The sequence below is a fragment of the Mercenaria mercenaria genome, chromosome 12 (assembly GCF_021730395.1).
Source record: "Mercenaria mercenaria strain notata chromosome 12, MADL_Memer_1, whole genome shotgun sequence".
NCBI classification, from domain to species: domain Eukaryota; kingdom Metazoa; phylum Mollusca; class Bivalvia; order Venerida; family Veneridae; genus Mercenaria; species Mercenaria mercenaria.
The window spans coordinates 31716120-31733158 of record NC_069372.1 but is presented as its reverse complement, the minus strand read 5'-3'; the positions used below and the strand labels follow the sequence as shown (position 1 = coordinate 31733158).

The window sequence follows — 17039 nt, the reverse complement described above, 5'->3', positions numbered from 1 at the left end:
AAAAAAATCTTAAAAAATTCTATTTTATTTTTATTTTTTTCCGAGATGCTGACTTTCAAGCTTTTTATTTTTATTTTTATTCCCTCCTCCCCCTGCTCATTTTTCAAAAATCTCCCGTAAAACGAAAGATAAAAAAACTCTGGCCTAAGTAATGATCAATATATATTTGAAATATCGGTGTCATTTCAGGATTTGATATTAGCGCTGGATCGACATCCTGCACAGGCTACGGCGTTCAAAAGTTTAAAAAAATAAATAAAAAAACTTGTGTTATTAAATATACTTTGGATATTTTGTATCATTTTAAAGTTTTTTAACACCTATGACAAATGACTCTTAATACTGTCGTTAACAGAAATTTTTAGTCCATAAACTACCAGGGACGTGAGCATCTCATTGAAATTACCGCATAAATACGCTCATTTACTTTAAAAAAAAGTTTTTCTTGTTCTTTACAAATAAAGCACAGTCAATTCACATCTTTACGCGTGCCTGATCACCGTCAGTTTTAAAATTAAACAGTTTTATATAGGCCTAGAAATCTAACCCTCTAATGATATTCAATTTTATCGGGAGATATCATCCATATGTTAAAAGCGCAGACTCATTTACCAAACGCGCAAGACAGTTACTCTGCGCATATAAGAAATATATAAGGTTGCCCGATTTACAAATCGTTGCGCAGATAACAAATTGGTTATTTGCGCTGCGCGATTTACCAAATGCGCAGATTGGCTATATGCACGTAACATTAATACTCTTTACCAATTATTGTTCTTTGTCAGCCTGCTGTTAATAACATGCATTTCACAATAGATGTATGTAACTTTAGACACATGAACATACATTGGCATAGAGACTTAATCTGTAATGGGGTCGATAATATAGGGTGACGAATGTAACAAATCTTGATTTCCTCACAAAAGTTGATAACAAACTTCTTCAACTCTCACCGTTCTATAGACCGATTGATCCGCCTTCCAGATTATGGCCCTATCTTGTGAGTGGCGGAAAATTTTGCTCTCTTTGGTACCCCATTACATCATACTCTACTGGTCCAGTGCCTAAATCCGGACGGTGGTTAATAAATCGGACACCGTTAAAACCCGCTTTTCGATCGTGATTTTTTACTGGAATGAACATGATCGACGCAGATGAACGCTTTGATGACAAGTTGTCAACAACAGTGTGTGAATGTAAGTATTTCCAGAGAAAATTACCTTCAAATATCCGCACCGCTAAATGTAAACATTGTGTGTTGTGGGGGATGACGTCATACAGCGCACGCCAGTTATTTGAGGTGCGACGAGGTACAAATTTAATTGCAGACGACTCTTTCTTAGCTGATCAAAACTGATGTAAAAACATGTTTTCAGTTCTGGGTACTACCCTCAATATTTATTTAAGAAATTATGTCTCCCACCACACAGTGGTGTGGGAGACATATTGATTTACTCCTCTGTGTGTGTGTGTGTGTGTGTATGTGTGTCTGTGTCTGTCACAAAGCTTGTCCGCACTCTAAGTCGAACATTTCTCACCCGATCTTCACCAAACTTGAACAAAATGTGTCTGACCATAAGACCTCGGCCAAGTTCGATAACTAGCCAAATCGGCTCAGGCACTTTGGAATTATGGCCCTTGAATTACCGAAAAATCCTCATTTCACATGCGCTTTCATACAGGCAAAACGTACCCTATACTACTAATTAGTAGTAGGGTGCGTTTTGCCTGCACAAATGCGCATGCGAAATTAGTAGTATAGGATACGTTTTGGGTGCACGAAAGCGCATGCGCAAGATGATTAGGCAGTTGTGGGAGACATGCGCTTTTTTCAAAAGCATCTCTAGTTTAACCTATTTCTGTTATATAAAATTAATTCAATAGAGAAGATAATGCCAGCATTTTGCAGACAAGGGAAGCAATTCATAAGATAAAATCGGCGCGGCGTCATTATAGTGCATAGTTGCGTCAAAAAGTATAACGACACCAACAGATCCTGCATGTGGGTAAAAATAGTTGTAAACAATAACATTTGCTAAGATAGATTTTATTGCGTATTATATTATTGTTATATTTGGAAGTTATACATTAAAATAGAGACTAGTCCACATGATCACGTGATTAACAGGTAATAAAACTTCAATCGAACAGAGATGTCGGTATACATTACAGGACTGAATCTGACTTCTTTGCTTCAAACAAAGTCGTGTTCATTGTTATTTTTTGGTGCACTGATTCGTTGCAATTTATACTGAAATAGTGTCCGAACATTAAAGCACTGAAGGTCGATTTTGACAGCTTTTACTGGCCCACTTCGGATGACTTTTTCATGATGAAGTCAGCAATATACAATTTTGTTGTTTTGCATAGAGATTTATAAAGAACCTAAAAGTATACATTTGAAATGTGATGCACTTGAGGTTTCGGAATGCAAAGTTATCACCATAAAACCACCAAAAGTGTCCGGATTTAGGCACTGGACCAGTAATCTAAGTAACAGTGTTTCTCATTGCATATGCGCGGTAGGATTACTACCAGCAAGCATTGCAAAAATGGCAGCCTCCATGAAATAATGCTTTTTTGTCGAGCCTGCTTGCAGAAGCGAAGACATAGTTGTCCAAATGGCTGTTCCGTGTATGTGCATGCGTCCGTCCGGATTTGTTTGTCAGGACCATAACTTTGACATGCATGGAGCAATCTCGTTTATATTTGGCCTGAATGTTAACCTCAGTGAGACGGAGTGTCATGCGCAAACCGCAGGTTCCTATTTCAAAGGTCAAGGTCACAGGTTAAATTCAATAATGACTTTGTCCGGAGCATTTCTTCTTCATGCATGGAGGGATTTTGATGTAACTTGGCACAAATGTTCACAACCATGTGACGGAGTGTCATGCGCAAGAACCAGGACCCTAGGTCTAAGGTCAAGGTCACACTTAGAGGTCAAAGGTCAGATACAAGAATGACTTTGTCCGGAGCATTTCTTTTTCATGCATGGAGGGATTTTGATGTAACATGGCACAGTTGTTCACCACAATGAGACGGAGTGTCATGTGCAAGAACCTAGAATTACTTCCCTTTGTTGTAACTATAAATAGCTTATATTGTAACTTTTTTATTACTGGTCCTAGGGAAAAATCAAGACCACTTTTCTAGAGTACAATATGCATGTTACATCCAATTTTGAGGTGTATTTTGACCTATCTCTTCTGGTAAGGATTTTTGTGTGGACTTAGATTTTTTAGCTCACCTGTCACATAGTGACAAGGTGAGCTTTTGTGATCACCCTTCGTCCGTCTTCCGTCGTCAGTCCGTCCGTCAACAATTTCTTGTCTGCACGATAGAGGTTTCATTTATGATTTTATTTTAATCAAACTTGCACACAACTTGTATCACCATAAGATCACAGTTCTTTTCTTGAACTGACCAGATCCCATTATGGGTTCCAGAGTTATGGCCCCTGAAAGGGCCAAAATTAGCTATTTTGACCTTGTCTGCACAATAGCAGCTTTATTTATGTTACGATTTTTACCAAAGTTAATATGGCACACAACTTGTATCACCATAAGATCTTGCTTCCTTTCTTGAACTGGCCACATTCCATTATGGGTTCCAGAGTTATGGCCCCTGAAGGGGCCAGAATTAGCTATTTTGACCTTGTCTGCACAATAGCAGCTTCATTTATGATTTGAATTTAATCAAACTTGCACAAAACTTGTGTCACCATAAGATCTCGGTTCCATTCTTGAACTGGCCAGGTCCTGTAATGGGTTCCAGAGTTATGGCCCCTGAAAGGTCCAAAATTAGCTATTTTGACCTTGTCTGCACAATAGCAGCTTCATTTATGATTTGATTTTAACCAAACTGGCACACAACTTGTACCACCACAAGATCTTGCTTCCTTTCTTCAACTGGCCAGATTCCATCATGGGTTCCAGAGTTATGGCCCCTTAAAGGTCCAAAATTGGCTATTTTGGCTTTTGCAGCCATATAGAGACTTCATTTATGGTTTTATTAGCTCACCTGTCACACTCACCTGTCACATAGTGACAAGGTGAACTTTTGTGATCACCCTTCGTCCGTCGTTCGTCGTCAGTCCGTCCGTCCGTCCGCCTGTCCGTGCGTCAACAATTCCTTGTCTGCACGATAGTGGTTTCATTTATGATTTTATTTTAACCAAACTTGCACACAACTTGTATCACCATAAGGTCACAGTTCCTTTCTTGAGCTGGCCAGATCCCATTATAGGTTCCAGAGTTATGGCCCCTGAAAGGGCCAAAATTAGCTATTTTGACCTTGTCTGCACAATAGCAGCTGTATTTATGATTTTATTTTAACCAAACTTGCACACAACTTGTATCACCATAAGGTCACAATTCCTTTCTTGAGCTGGCCAGATCCCATTATGGGTTCCAGAGTTATGGTCCCTTAAAGGGCCAGAATTAGCTATTTTGACCTTGTCTGCATAATAGCAGCTTCATTTATGATTTGAATTTAACCAAACTTGCACACAACTTGTATCACCATAAAATCTTGGTTCCTTTCTTGAACTGGCAAGATTCCATTATGGGTTCCAGAGTGATGGCCCCTGAAAGGGCCAAAATTAGCTATTTTGACCTTGTCTGCACAATAGCAGCTTCATTTATGATTTGAATTTAATCAAACTTGCACAAAACTTGTGTCACCATAAAATCTTGGTTCCTTTCTTGATCCGGCCAGATCCCACAATGGGTTCCAGAGTTATGGCCCCTGAAAGGGCCAAAATTAGCTATTTTGACCTTGTCTGCACAATAGAAGCTTCATTTATGATTTGATTTTAACCAAACTTGCACACAACTTGTATCACCATGAGATCTTGCTTCCTTTCTTCAACTGGCCAGATTCCATCATGGGTTCCAGAGTGATGGCCCCTTAAAGGTCCAAAATTGGCTATTTTGGCTTTTGCAGCAATATAGAGACTTCATTTATGGTTTTATTTGATACAAACTTCCAAAATATCTTCAACAACAATAAATCTTGGATTCCATGACAAATCAGATCCAATCGTAGGTTCCAGAGTTATTTTATATCTCGATTACCTCCCCTGATTGTAATCAAAATGGATTTATATCAGTAAGTACTTATAGGACTTATTTGAAATTTCATTATTGTTATTAGTTGGACAGAGACAATCAGGGTAGATAACTAGGACTGGTTTTATGTCAAATTACCTCCCTTTATTTCAAATTAAAATTGGTATATCTCCATAACTAATGAAGATACTGATCTGAAATTTCATTAATGTCAACAGATTTATTTGGCAGATCCTTCTTTTGTTCACTTACAATATTTATTTTTTTAATTACTTCCCTTTTACGTTACTATAAATAGCTTATTTTTAGTAACTTTTTTATTATTGGCCGTAGGGAAAAACCGAGACCACTTTTCTGTGGTACAACATGGATGGTACCTCCAATTTTTAGGTGTATTTTGACATATCTATACCTTGTAATTTTTTTGTTTTTCTTTTTGGTTAAATTTCTTCCCTTTGTTGTTCCTGTCCTTTGGACTTTGATATTTTACTGAGGACCTTCTTGTCCTCAAGTGCAATGATAACAGGTGAGCGATATAGGGCCATCATGGCCCTCTTGTTTAAAGATTTACTTCTCTTTGTTGTTACTATAAATAACTTATATTGTATCTTTTTGCAATCATTTTTTATTTGGCATAAATGTTTGCCTCAATGAGACAAGGTGTCATGTGCAACTCCTAGTCCTTTTGACAGCTGGCGGGCTCGACATGTTGCCCGTGGGCATCTAGTTTAGAGGTTTTCACACCAATTGTGAATGGGTCCAGTGGACCCAATTTGAAAATTATGAAAGACTATTTGCAATTGTGAACATGTTCGATATTCGGTAACTAGGGATGGGAACGAACGTTCGAATATTCGAAAATCTTTCGAATATTCCAATATGAAAATCAAATTCGAATATTCGTAAATTATTGTATATTTTTTTTTTACAAAATAAGTATCATTGATTTTGGGCAATATGAGCATGCTTATTCTACAGAATAAAACCATGTCATGTTAGTTTATCACGTATCAAAAGATTAATTAACAATTAACAAGAAAATAGCAATGCATAATTGGCAGGGGCCATCGTTACTTATTAACAGTTTGCAACAGGCGTCAATGTGTCAGATGCATGTCAAAAGATGTCGAATTAACAAGAAAATTGCAATGCATAATTACCTGGGGTCATCGCTACGGATTAACAGTTTGTATTAGGCGTAAATGTGATATCTTTTTATCTTTTGTTCATTTTTATTGGCGCCTGTTTTATGTAACAAGTTGTAGAAATTTTTTTTCGAAAACAATACCAAACTTATAGATATTGTCGATCTTTTCACAATATTTTGTACGACGTTTCAGACCATCAGCAGAATCGGTTTTCATCCGCAGTCGGCCGTATTCAAATTAAATTTTGAAGTAGTTAATAATAAAATCAAGAAAAACATAGGATTGATGCACAAGATCATGTTGAAGGAGGTTTAAGTCTGCCTTACTTGCATTTTACACGACGATTTTTACACGCTGATTGAAATTTTTCAAAATGGCGGCGGTAATACAACAGCGCCTCACGTGTTTAAATGGGATGACCTGCTATTTTTAGATAAAATTGCAACGGTTTAAATTATAATCGTTTTGATTTTTTGTATCATTTTGAAGCTAAAACACTGGTAGTTAAATATGTTCATGATTATACTGACAGAAACATGAAATAAAACGCTAGGATCGACAGGTTTCGCTATGTAGGATCGGGTTACCCGAAACAAAAATTTTTTTGACCTTATTTACAATGATCCACACTTTAAACAAATGAATACGTTGTGTATATGCCAATCACTTAATAAGAATTTAAAGCTTCCATTAAAACTAACCAAATATTCGAATATATTCGAATATGGCAAACCGAATATTTGAATATTGATTTCAGTATTCGTTCCCATCCCTATCGGTAACACTTGTCTAAGGAAAAAAATTACTGAAGATGGTGGCTGAAACAGTAGCTGAACTAGAAGAATGTGCTTTGAACGCACCAGTATCAATAGCTGACAAAGCAAAAACATGTTTTAGCTCTCTAGCAATGGTACTAGTAGTTATACTTTTGTAAGTCACAAAAGAAATTAATGATTGTTTACTTTTCTTAACACACTGTCCTGCTCAAGTAACTCAATAATGCACTCAATAAGGTACTCACAACACACTGTTTCCTATCTAGGTGTCTCTCCAAAACTAAAGAATAAACACTGTGTCCCACCTTACTAGTTGTCAATAAAGATGGAATATAAAAAGTAATCTTGTCATTTTTGTACCCCCACTATGAGTGGTGGGGACATATAGATTTGGTATTGTCAAATCATGATATGAACTTGCGCACCTTCTATTTTTATCTCGACTATTAGAAGAATAAGAAGTAGAGCTATCCTACGCACCACGGTGTCGGCGTCACCCCTTGGTTAAGTTTTTCGTACCAGTCCACATTTTGACAAAGTCTTTTGAGATAAAGCTTTGAAACTTTCAACACTTATGTACCATCACTATGTCCAGTTTTAGGCAAGAGTAGATAACGCTATTAAGGATTTTGGGTGAATTATGGCCCCTTTTAACTTTCAAATCTTGGTTAAGTTTTTCGTATCAGTTCACATTTTGTGTTAAGTGTTTGACATAGGGCTTGAAACTTTTATCACTTATTTATTACAACAGTCTCTATCCGTAGGCAAGAATACATAACTCTGTCCATGTTTTGTCAGAACTATTTGACGTGGCTTTGAAACAATTGTTTATCATCATTATTTCTATCTATAGGCAAGAGTTCATTACTCTGTCGACTGTTTTGGCTGAATTATGGCCCTTTGTACTTGGAAATTGGTTCAGTTTTCGTACAAGTCCACGTTTTGTCTATTTTACAAAAGAAATCTGACTCTTGAAAAAGATACCAGCTTGAAGTGTTCCTGTTAGAAATGTTCATACAAAATTATAGGACTAAATTTTGCCACAAGTATTTAAAAACAAGAGCTGTCGGATGACAGCGCGCTCGACTATTCGAAGAATTGATTGAAGAATGGGGTCAAAATATTTCCATAGATTTTCAGACAAAAGAAAAAAATGGATTAAACAAAAAATGTTCCTGTATTTGCGGATTTCGATTAGTCTTGCATTAAATGGCAATGTGTGACCATGATGGCAAATATGTTAAGTTATATGTTAGGCAAAATATGGACTTGTATGAAAAATTTAACTAATTTCCAAGTCCAAAAAGGGTCATAATTCAGTCAAAATAGTTGACAGAGTTATGTACACTTGCCTACAGATGGAAATCATGTTGATAAACTAGTGTTAAAAGTTTCAAAGCCACAGTTCAAATAGTTTTGACAAAAATTTCAAAGTCCAAAAAGGGCCATAATTCAGCCAAAATAGTTGTCAGAGTTATGTACTCTTGCCTACAGATGGAAATCATAATGATAAACAAGTGTTTAAAAGTTTAAAAGCCATATGTCAAATAGTCTTGACAAAACATGGACATATACGAAAACAAAACCAATTTCAAGTTCAAAAAGGGCCATAATTCAGCCAAAAAGATGACAGAGTTATGTACTCTTGCCTATTGATAGAGACTATAATACTGAACAAGATATAAAAGTTTCAAAAGCCATATGTCAAACACTTTACACAAAATATAAACTGGTATGAAAAACTTAGCCAAGATTTCTAAGTCAGAAGGCCCATAATTCAGCCAAAATGCTTATGTACTCTTGCCTACAACTGGACATGTGATGGTAAACAAGTGTTGAAAGTTTCAAAGCTTTATCTCAAAAGACTTTGTCAAAATGTAGACTGGTACGAAAAAACCAAGATTTCTAAGTTCAAAAGGGGCAATAATTCAACCAAAATGCTTGATGGAGTTATGTACTCTTGCCTACAACTGGACATGGTGATGGTAAACAAGTGTTGAAAGTTTCAAAGCTTTATCTCAAAAGACTTTGTCAAAATATGAACTGGTACGAAAAACTTAACCAAGATTTCTAAGTCAAAAGGGGCCATAATTCAGTCAAAATGCTTGAAAGAGTTATGTACTCTTGCCTATAACTGGACATGGTCAAAATGTGGACTGGTACGAAAAACTTAACCAGGGTGTGACGCCGACGCCGATGCCGACGCCGACGCCGACGCCGACGCCGTGGTGAGTAGGATAGCTCTACTTATTCTTCGAATAGTCGAGCTAATAAATAGTAATAATAGTAGAAATAAAAAGTCCGAGGTCTAGTTTTGAAAACACAATTGCACTTCTGTAAAAGTTCCTGTCCTTCCTTGTTTACAATTTCTTTTTAGCTCACCTGTCACAAAGTGACAAGGTGAGCATTTGTGATCGCGCGGTGTCCGTCGTCCGTGCATCCGTCCGTCCGTAAACTTTTCCTTGTGACATCACTAGAGGTCACATTTTTTGTGGGATCTTTATGAAAGTTGGTCAGAATGTTCATCTTGATGATATCTAGGTCAAGTTCAAAACTGGGTCAAGTGCCATCAAAAACTAGGTCAGTAGGTCTAAAAATAGAAAAACCTTGTGACCTCTCTAGAGGCCATATATTTCAAAGATCTTCATGAAAATTGGTCAGAATGTTCACCTTGATGATATCTAGGTCAAGTTCGAAACTGGGTCACGTGCCCTCAAAAACTAGGTCAGTAGGTCTAAAAATAGAAAAACCTTGTGACCTCTCTAGAGGCCATATTTTTCATGAGATCTTCATAAATATTGTCAGAATGTTCACCTTGATGATATCTAGACCAAGTTCGAAACTGGGTCACTTGGGGTCAAAAACTAGGTCATTAGGTCTAAAAATAGAAATACCTTGTGACCTCTCTAGAGGCCATACTTCTCAATGGATCTTCATGAAATTTGGTCAGAATGTTCACCTTGATGATATCTAGGTAAATTTTGAAACTGGGTCACGTTGGGTTAAAAACTAGGTCGGTAGATCTAAAAATAGAAAAACCTTGTGACCTCTCTAGAGGCCATATTTTTCATGAGATCTTCATGAATATTGGTCAGAATGTTCACCATGATGATATCTAGGTCAAGTTCGAAACTGGGTCATGTGGGGTCAAAAACTAGGTCAGTAGGTCTAAAAATAGAAAAACCTTGTGACCTCTCTAGAGGCCATATTTCTCAATGGATCTTCATGAAAATTGGTCAGAATGTTCAACTTGATGATATCTAGGTCAGTTTCGAAACTGGGTCATGTGCGGTCAAAAACTATGTCAGTAGGTCTAAAAATAGAAAAACCTTGTGACCTCTCTAGAGGCCATATTTTTCAATGGATCTTCATGAAAATTGGTCAGAATGTTCACCTTGATGATATCTAGGTCAGTTTCAAAACTGGGTCATGTGCTGTCAAAAACTAGGTCAGTAGGTCTATAAATAGAAAAACCTTGTGACCTCTCTAAAGGCCATATTTTTCAATGGATCTTCATGAAAATTGGTCAGAATGTTCATCTTGATGATATCTAGGTCAAGTTCAAAACTGGGTCACGTGGGATTAAAAACTAGGTCAGTAGATCTAACAAGAGGACCATGATGGTCCTGAATCGCTCACCTATCCCCATATGACCCAGTGTTGAACTGAGTATGACGTCGTTATTTCTATTATTTGACAAAGTGACCTAGTTTTTGAGCACCTGACCTAGATATCATCAAATAAAAAAATTCTGACCAATTTTCATGAAGATTCATTGAAAAATATGGCCTCTAGAGAGGTCACAAGTTTTTCTATTATTTGACCTAATGACCTAGTTTTTGAAGGCACGTGACCCACTTATAAACTTTACCTAGATATCATCATGGTGAACATTCTCACCAATTTTCATGAAGATCCGTGAAAAATATGGCCTCTAGAGAGGTCACAAGGTTTTCTATTTTTTGACCTACTGACCAGTTTTTGACCGCACATGACCCAATTTCGAACCTGATCTAGATATCATCAAACTGAACATTCTCACCAATTTTCATGAAGAGCATTGAGAAATATGGCCTCTAGAGAGGTCACAAGGTTTTTCTATTTTTAGACCTACTGACCTAGTTTTTGACCCCACGTGACCCAGTTTCGAACTTGACCTAGATATCATCAAGGTGAACATTCTGACCAATATTCATGAAGATCTCATGTAAAATATGGCCTCTAGAGAGGTCAAAAGGTTTTTTTTCCATTTTTAGATCTACTGACCTAGTTTTTAACCCCACGTGACCCAGTTTCGAACATGACCTAGATATCATCAAGGTTAACATTCTGACCAATTTTCATGAAGATCCATTGAAAAATATGGCCTCTAGAGAGGTCACAAGGTTTTTCTATTTTTAGACCTACTGACCTAGTTTTTGACCGCATGTGACTCAGTTTCGAACCTGACCTAGATATCATCAGGATGAACATTCTGACCGATTTTCATGAAGATCCATTGAGAAATATGGCCTCTAGAGAGGTCACAAGGTTTTTCTATTTTCAGACCTACTGACCTAGTTTTTGACCCCACATGACCCAGTTTCGAACTTGACCTAGATATCATCAAGGTGAACATTCTGACCAATATTCATGAAGATCTCATGAAAAATATGGCCTCTAGAGAGGTCACAAGGTTTTTTAATTTTTAGATCTACTGACCTAGTTTTTAACCCCACGTGACCCAGTTTCGAACTTGACCTAGATATCATCAAGGTGAACATTCTGAACAATTTTCATGAAGATCCATTGAGAAATATGGCCTCTAGAGAGGTCACAAGGTTTTTCTATTTTTAAACCTAATGACCTAGTTTTTGACCGCACGTGACCCAGTTTCGAACTTGACCTAGATATCATCAAGGTGAACATTCTGACCAATTTTCATGAAGATCTTGTGAAATATATAGCCTCTAGAGAGGTCACAAGGTTTTTCTATTTTTAGACCTAATGACCTAGTTTTTGACTGCACGTGACCCAGTTTCGAACTTGACCTAGATATCATCAAGGGGAACATTCTGACCAATTTTCATAAAGATCCCATGAAAAACGTGACCTCTAGAGTGGTCACAAGCAAAAGTTTACGCACGCACGCACGGACGGACGCACGGACGACGGACGCTGCGTGATCACAAAAGCTCACCTTGTCACTTTGTGACAGGTGAGCTAAAAATAGAAAAACCTTGTGAACTCTCTAGAGGCCATATTTTTCATGAGATCTTCATGAATATTGGTCAGAATGTTCACCTTGATGATATTTAGGTCAGGTTCGAAACTGGGTCACGTGGGGTCAAAAACTAGGTCAGTATGTCTAAAAATAGAAAAACCTTTGTGACCTCTCTAGAGGCCATATTTCTCAATGGATCTTCATGAAAATTGGTGAGAATGTTCAGCTTGATGATATCTAGGTCAGGTTCGAAACTGGGTCACTTGGGGTCAAAAACTAGGTCAGTAGGTCTAAAAATAGAAAAACCTTGTGACCTCTCTAGAGGCCATATTTCTCAATGGATCTTCATGAAAATTGGTGAGAATGTTCAGCTTGATGATATCTAGGTCAGGTTCGTAACTGGGTCATGTGCGGTCAAAAACTAGGTCATTAGGTCTAAAAATAGAAAAACCTTGTGACCTCTCTAGAGGCCATATTTCTCAATGGATCTTCATGAAAATTGGTCAGAATTTTTTATCTTGATGATATCTAGGTCACTTTTGCTCAAAAACTAGGTCACTATGTCAAATAATAGAAATAACGACGTCATACTCAGTTCAACACTGGGTCATGTGGGGATAGGTGAGCGATTCAGGACCATCATGGTCCTCTTGTTGTTCCATGTTAAACTGAATATGTCTAGGAATCATATTTGGAAAGGAATTGAGTGAAAATCAATACAGTATCCTGTGATTGTAAAATCCATGGATTGTTAATAAAATGTTTCCATACATTTAAACAAAACTTAAGCCTACCTACATGAGAGGTTGTGTCCAGTAGCTGAGGTCCTTGCTCTACCTCTCCTGAAAGTTGCTGGCCAAACTGCTGCTGGTTATACTGATATCTCCCATACTGTTGCCTATATGGATGAAATCTATTTGGTTTTCTTGTCCCGAAGTTTGAGTTCCAACCCTGGAAAGGTCTATAAGGGCATCTAGAACCTAAAAGGCTCTACTCTTGAAAAACCAGCTTTGCAATTCTTTACTTCTTTTACGATGTCATCACCAAATAATTTCATGGTAATTGGCATATTAACATTGCAAAGATTGCTATATTTCCTGTTCAAAAAGGGTCTAACACTGAGGTCTTGGTGAAATATTGTACAGAACCTGACCTGTTGACATACTGGTAATCAAATTGGTCAAAATACCCTATGGCTAGTACTACCAGTGATATGTTGTTTGAGTACAGAGGCCAACTTTACAGCTGCAGCCATTTCAGCAACAACAATACTCAACCATACAATGATTAGATGCACAATAACCTTCCAAACATCTATATTAACTGAAGGTGTTGCCAGCATATTACAATTTTCAGGCCAATTATATTTATCCCCCCCCCCCCACACCCCCTGTTTGAAGAAGGTGGGGTATATTGTTTTGCAGATGTCGGTAGGTCAGTCCGTTTCCGGATGATAACTCAAGAACGTTTGGGCCTAGGATAATGAAAGTTGATAGGGAGGTTGGTCATGAACAGCAGATGACTCCTATTGATTTAGAGGTCAGTAGGTCAAAGGTCAAGGTCACAGTGACCCAGAACAGTTGAATGTTTTCCGGATGATAACTCAAGAAGGCTTGGGCCTAGGATCATGAAAGTTGACAGGAAGGTTGGTCATGACCAGCAGATGACCCCTATTGATTTTGAGGTCAGTAGGTGAAAGGTCAAGGTCACAGTGACCCAGAACAGTTGAACTGTTTCCGGATGATAACTCAAGAACGTTTGGGCCTAGGATCATGAAAGTTGATAGGGAAGTTGGTTATGACCAGCAGATGGCCCCTATTGATTTTGAGGTTAGTAGGCCAAGTGAACTGGAACATTTAAATGGAATCCGGTCGATACTCATGAAGGCTTGGGGTAGGACCATGAAAGTCAATAGGGAGGTTGGTCATGACCAGCAGATGACCCCTATTGATTTTGAGGTCAGTAGGTCAAGGTAACAGTGACCCGGAACAGTTAAACTGTTTCTGGATGATAACTTGAGAATGCTCAAGCCTAGGGTCATGAAAGTTAATAGGGAGGTTGATCATGACCAGCAGATGACCCCTATTTATTTTGAGATCAGTTGGTCAAAGATCAAGGTCACAGTGACCCGGAACAATTAAACCATTTCCAGACGATAACTTGAGAATGCTTGGGCCTAGGATCAGGAAACTTTATAGGGATGTTGATCTTGACTAGCAGATGACCCCTATTAATTTTGAGGTCAAAGGTCAAGGTCACAGAGACCCGAAACAGTTGAACCGTTTTCGGATGATAACTTGAGAATGATTGGGCCTAAGATCACAAAACTTAATAGGGAGGTTGATCATGACCAGCAGATGCCCCTATTGATTTTGAGGTCAGAAGGTCATAGGTCAAGGTCACATTGACCCAGAACAGTTGAACTTTTTTGGCCAAATAACTAGAGAATGCTTTGGTCTAAGATCACATTTGATACAGACTTTACTTACGACTGGTAAATTACCAATACTTATTTATTTGACATCAGTATGTCAAACGTCCAGTGCACAATGACCAAATAATTTCTGTTCCTTGTGCAATTACTGAATGCATCAAGGGGGTCATTTCGTATTCTACGTGTTCTTGTTTTGCAGATGTTGGTTGTTCTGTCTGTCGGTCGGTCTGTATGTAGACCAATCGGTTTCCGGATGATAACTCAAGAACGTTTGGGCATAGGATCAAGAAAGTTGGTAGGGTGGTTGGTCATAACCAGCAAATGACCCCTATTATTTTTGAGATCAGTAGGTCAAAGGTCAAGGTCACAGTGACCCAGAACATGTAAATGGTTTCCGGATGATAACTCAAGAACCCTTGGGTCTAGGATCATGAAAGTAGATAGGGAAGTTGGTCATGACCAGCAAATGAGCCCTATTGATTTTGAGATCAGTAGGGCAAAGGTCTAGGTCACAGTGACCAGGAACAGTTAAACGGTTTCCGGATGATAACTCAAGAATGCTTTGGCCAAGGAACATGAAAGTTGATAGGGTGGTTAGTCATAACCAACAGATGACCCCCATTGATTTTGAGATCAGTAGGTCAAAGGTCAAGGTCACACTGACCCAGAACAGTTAAATGGTTTCCAGATGATAACTCAAGAACGCTTGGGCCTAGGATCATGAAAGTTAATAGGTAGGTTGATCAGGACCAGCAGATGACCCCTATTGATTGTGAGATCAGTAGGTCAAAGGTCACGGTCACAGTGACCAGGAACAGTTAAACGGTTTCCAGATGATAACTCAAGAACGCTTAGGGCTAGGATCTTGAAAGTTGATAGGGAGGTTGTTCATGACCAGCAAATTACCCATATTGATTTTGAGGTCAGTAGGCCAATGGTCAAGGACACAGTGATCCCGGAACAGTAAAACCGTTTCCAGACAATAACTTGAAAACACTTGGGCCAAGGATCACGAAAGTTGATAGGGAGGTTGGTCATGACCAGCAGATTACCAATATTGATTTTGAGGTCAGTAGGCCAAAGGTCAAGGACACAGTGATCCGGAACAGTAAAACCATTTCCAGACGATAACTTGAGAATGCTTCGGCCTAGGATCACGAAACTTAATAGGAGATTAACCATGACCAGCAGATGACCCCTGTTGATTTTGAGGTCAATAGGTCAAAGGTCAAGGTCACTTTGACCAAGAACAGTAGAACTTTTGTGCACAGTGACCAAATAATTTCTGTTCCTTGTGCAATTACTGAATGCATCAAGGGGGGACATTTCGTGTTCTACGAGCTCTTGTTTTACAAAATATCAGAAATATTGCACTGTGAAGTACAGGTCAAATTTACCAATTTAGCCAAGGCTTTATCAGTACTAGGATCAGAATCATCATCAGACACATTAGGATCATCCCTAAACAAAGCATTTTCAGTGTCTATTTAGCATTATCTGGTGGGAAACTTTAATTGTAACCAAAGCTCTCTGAATCAAAAATATCATTGGGATCAACCTCTACTAAACTATGTCTACCAGCTTTCTTCATTATTAAATCCTAATTTGCAGTTTTATGCCCTCCTTCATAGAAGGTGGGGTATATTGTTTTGCCAATTGGTTTCTGGGGTTGTTCATGACAAGCAGATGACCGCTATTGATTTTTAAGTCAGTTGCTCAAAGGTCAAGGTCACAGTGACCCTGAACAGTTAAACGGTTTCCGGATGTTAACTCAAGAATGCTTGGGCCTAGGATCATGAAAGTTTTTATAGAGGTTGGTCATGACCAGCAGATAACCCCTATTGGTTTTGAAATCAGTTGCTCAAAGGTCAAGGTCACAGTGACCTGGAACAGTTAAACAATTTCCCAGATGATAACCCAAGAACACTTGGGCTTAGGGTCATGAAATTTAATAGGGAAGTTGGTTATGAACAGTAAATGACCCCTATTGATTTTGAGATCAGTAAGTCAAAGGTCAAAGTCACAGTGACCAGGACCAGTTAAACAGTTTCTGGATGATAACTCAAGAACGCTTGGGCCGAGGATCATGAAAGTTGATAGGGAGGTTTGTCATGACCAACAGATGACCCCTATTGATTTTGAGGACAGTAGGTCATAGGTCAAGGTCACAGTGACCAGGAACACTTAAACGGTTTCCAGATGATAACGCTTGGACCTAGGATCATAAAACAAAACAGAAGTATGTGCAATAATCCCTTATCATATTAAATACGACACTAGTCTTGCTGATGACAGCGACATAACACTAGCGTAAGTATCTGAGGTGTTCGTAAATAAAAAAAATGGTAAACAAAGTATAACCAATTAAATTAATGTAAGTAATTGAATAAGTTTACATATTGATTTTTG

General features: G+C 38.2%; 1 protein-coding gene across 2 annotated transcripts in view; it reads left to right on the top strand.

Moving 5' to 3' along the window:
• The window catches only part of LOC123533603 (notchless protein homolog 1-like), a 154669-nt gene that overhangs the window by 92078 nt on the left and 45552 nt on the right, over positions 1–17039 (top strand). The window lies entirely within an intron of this gene.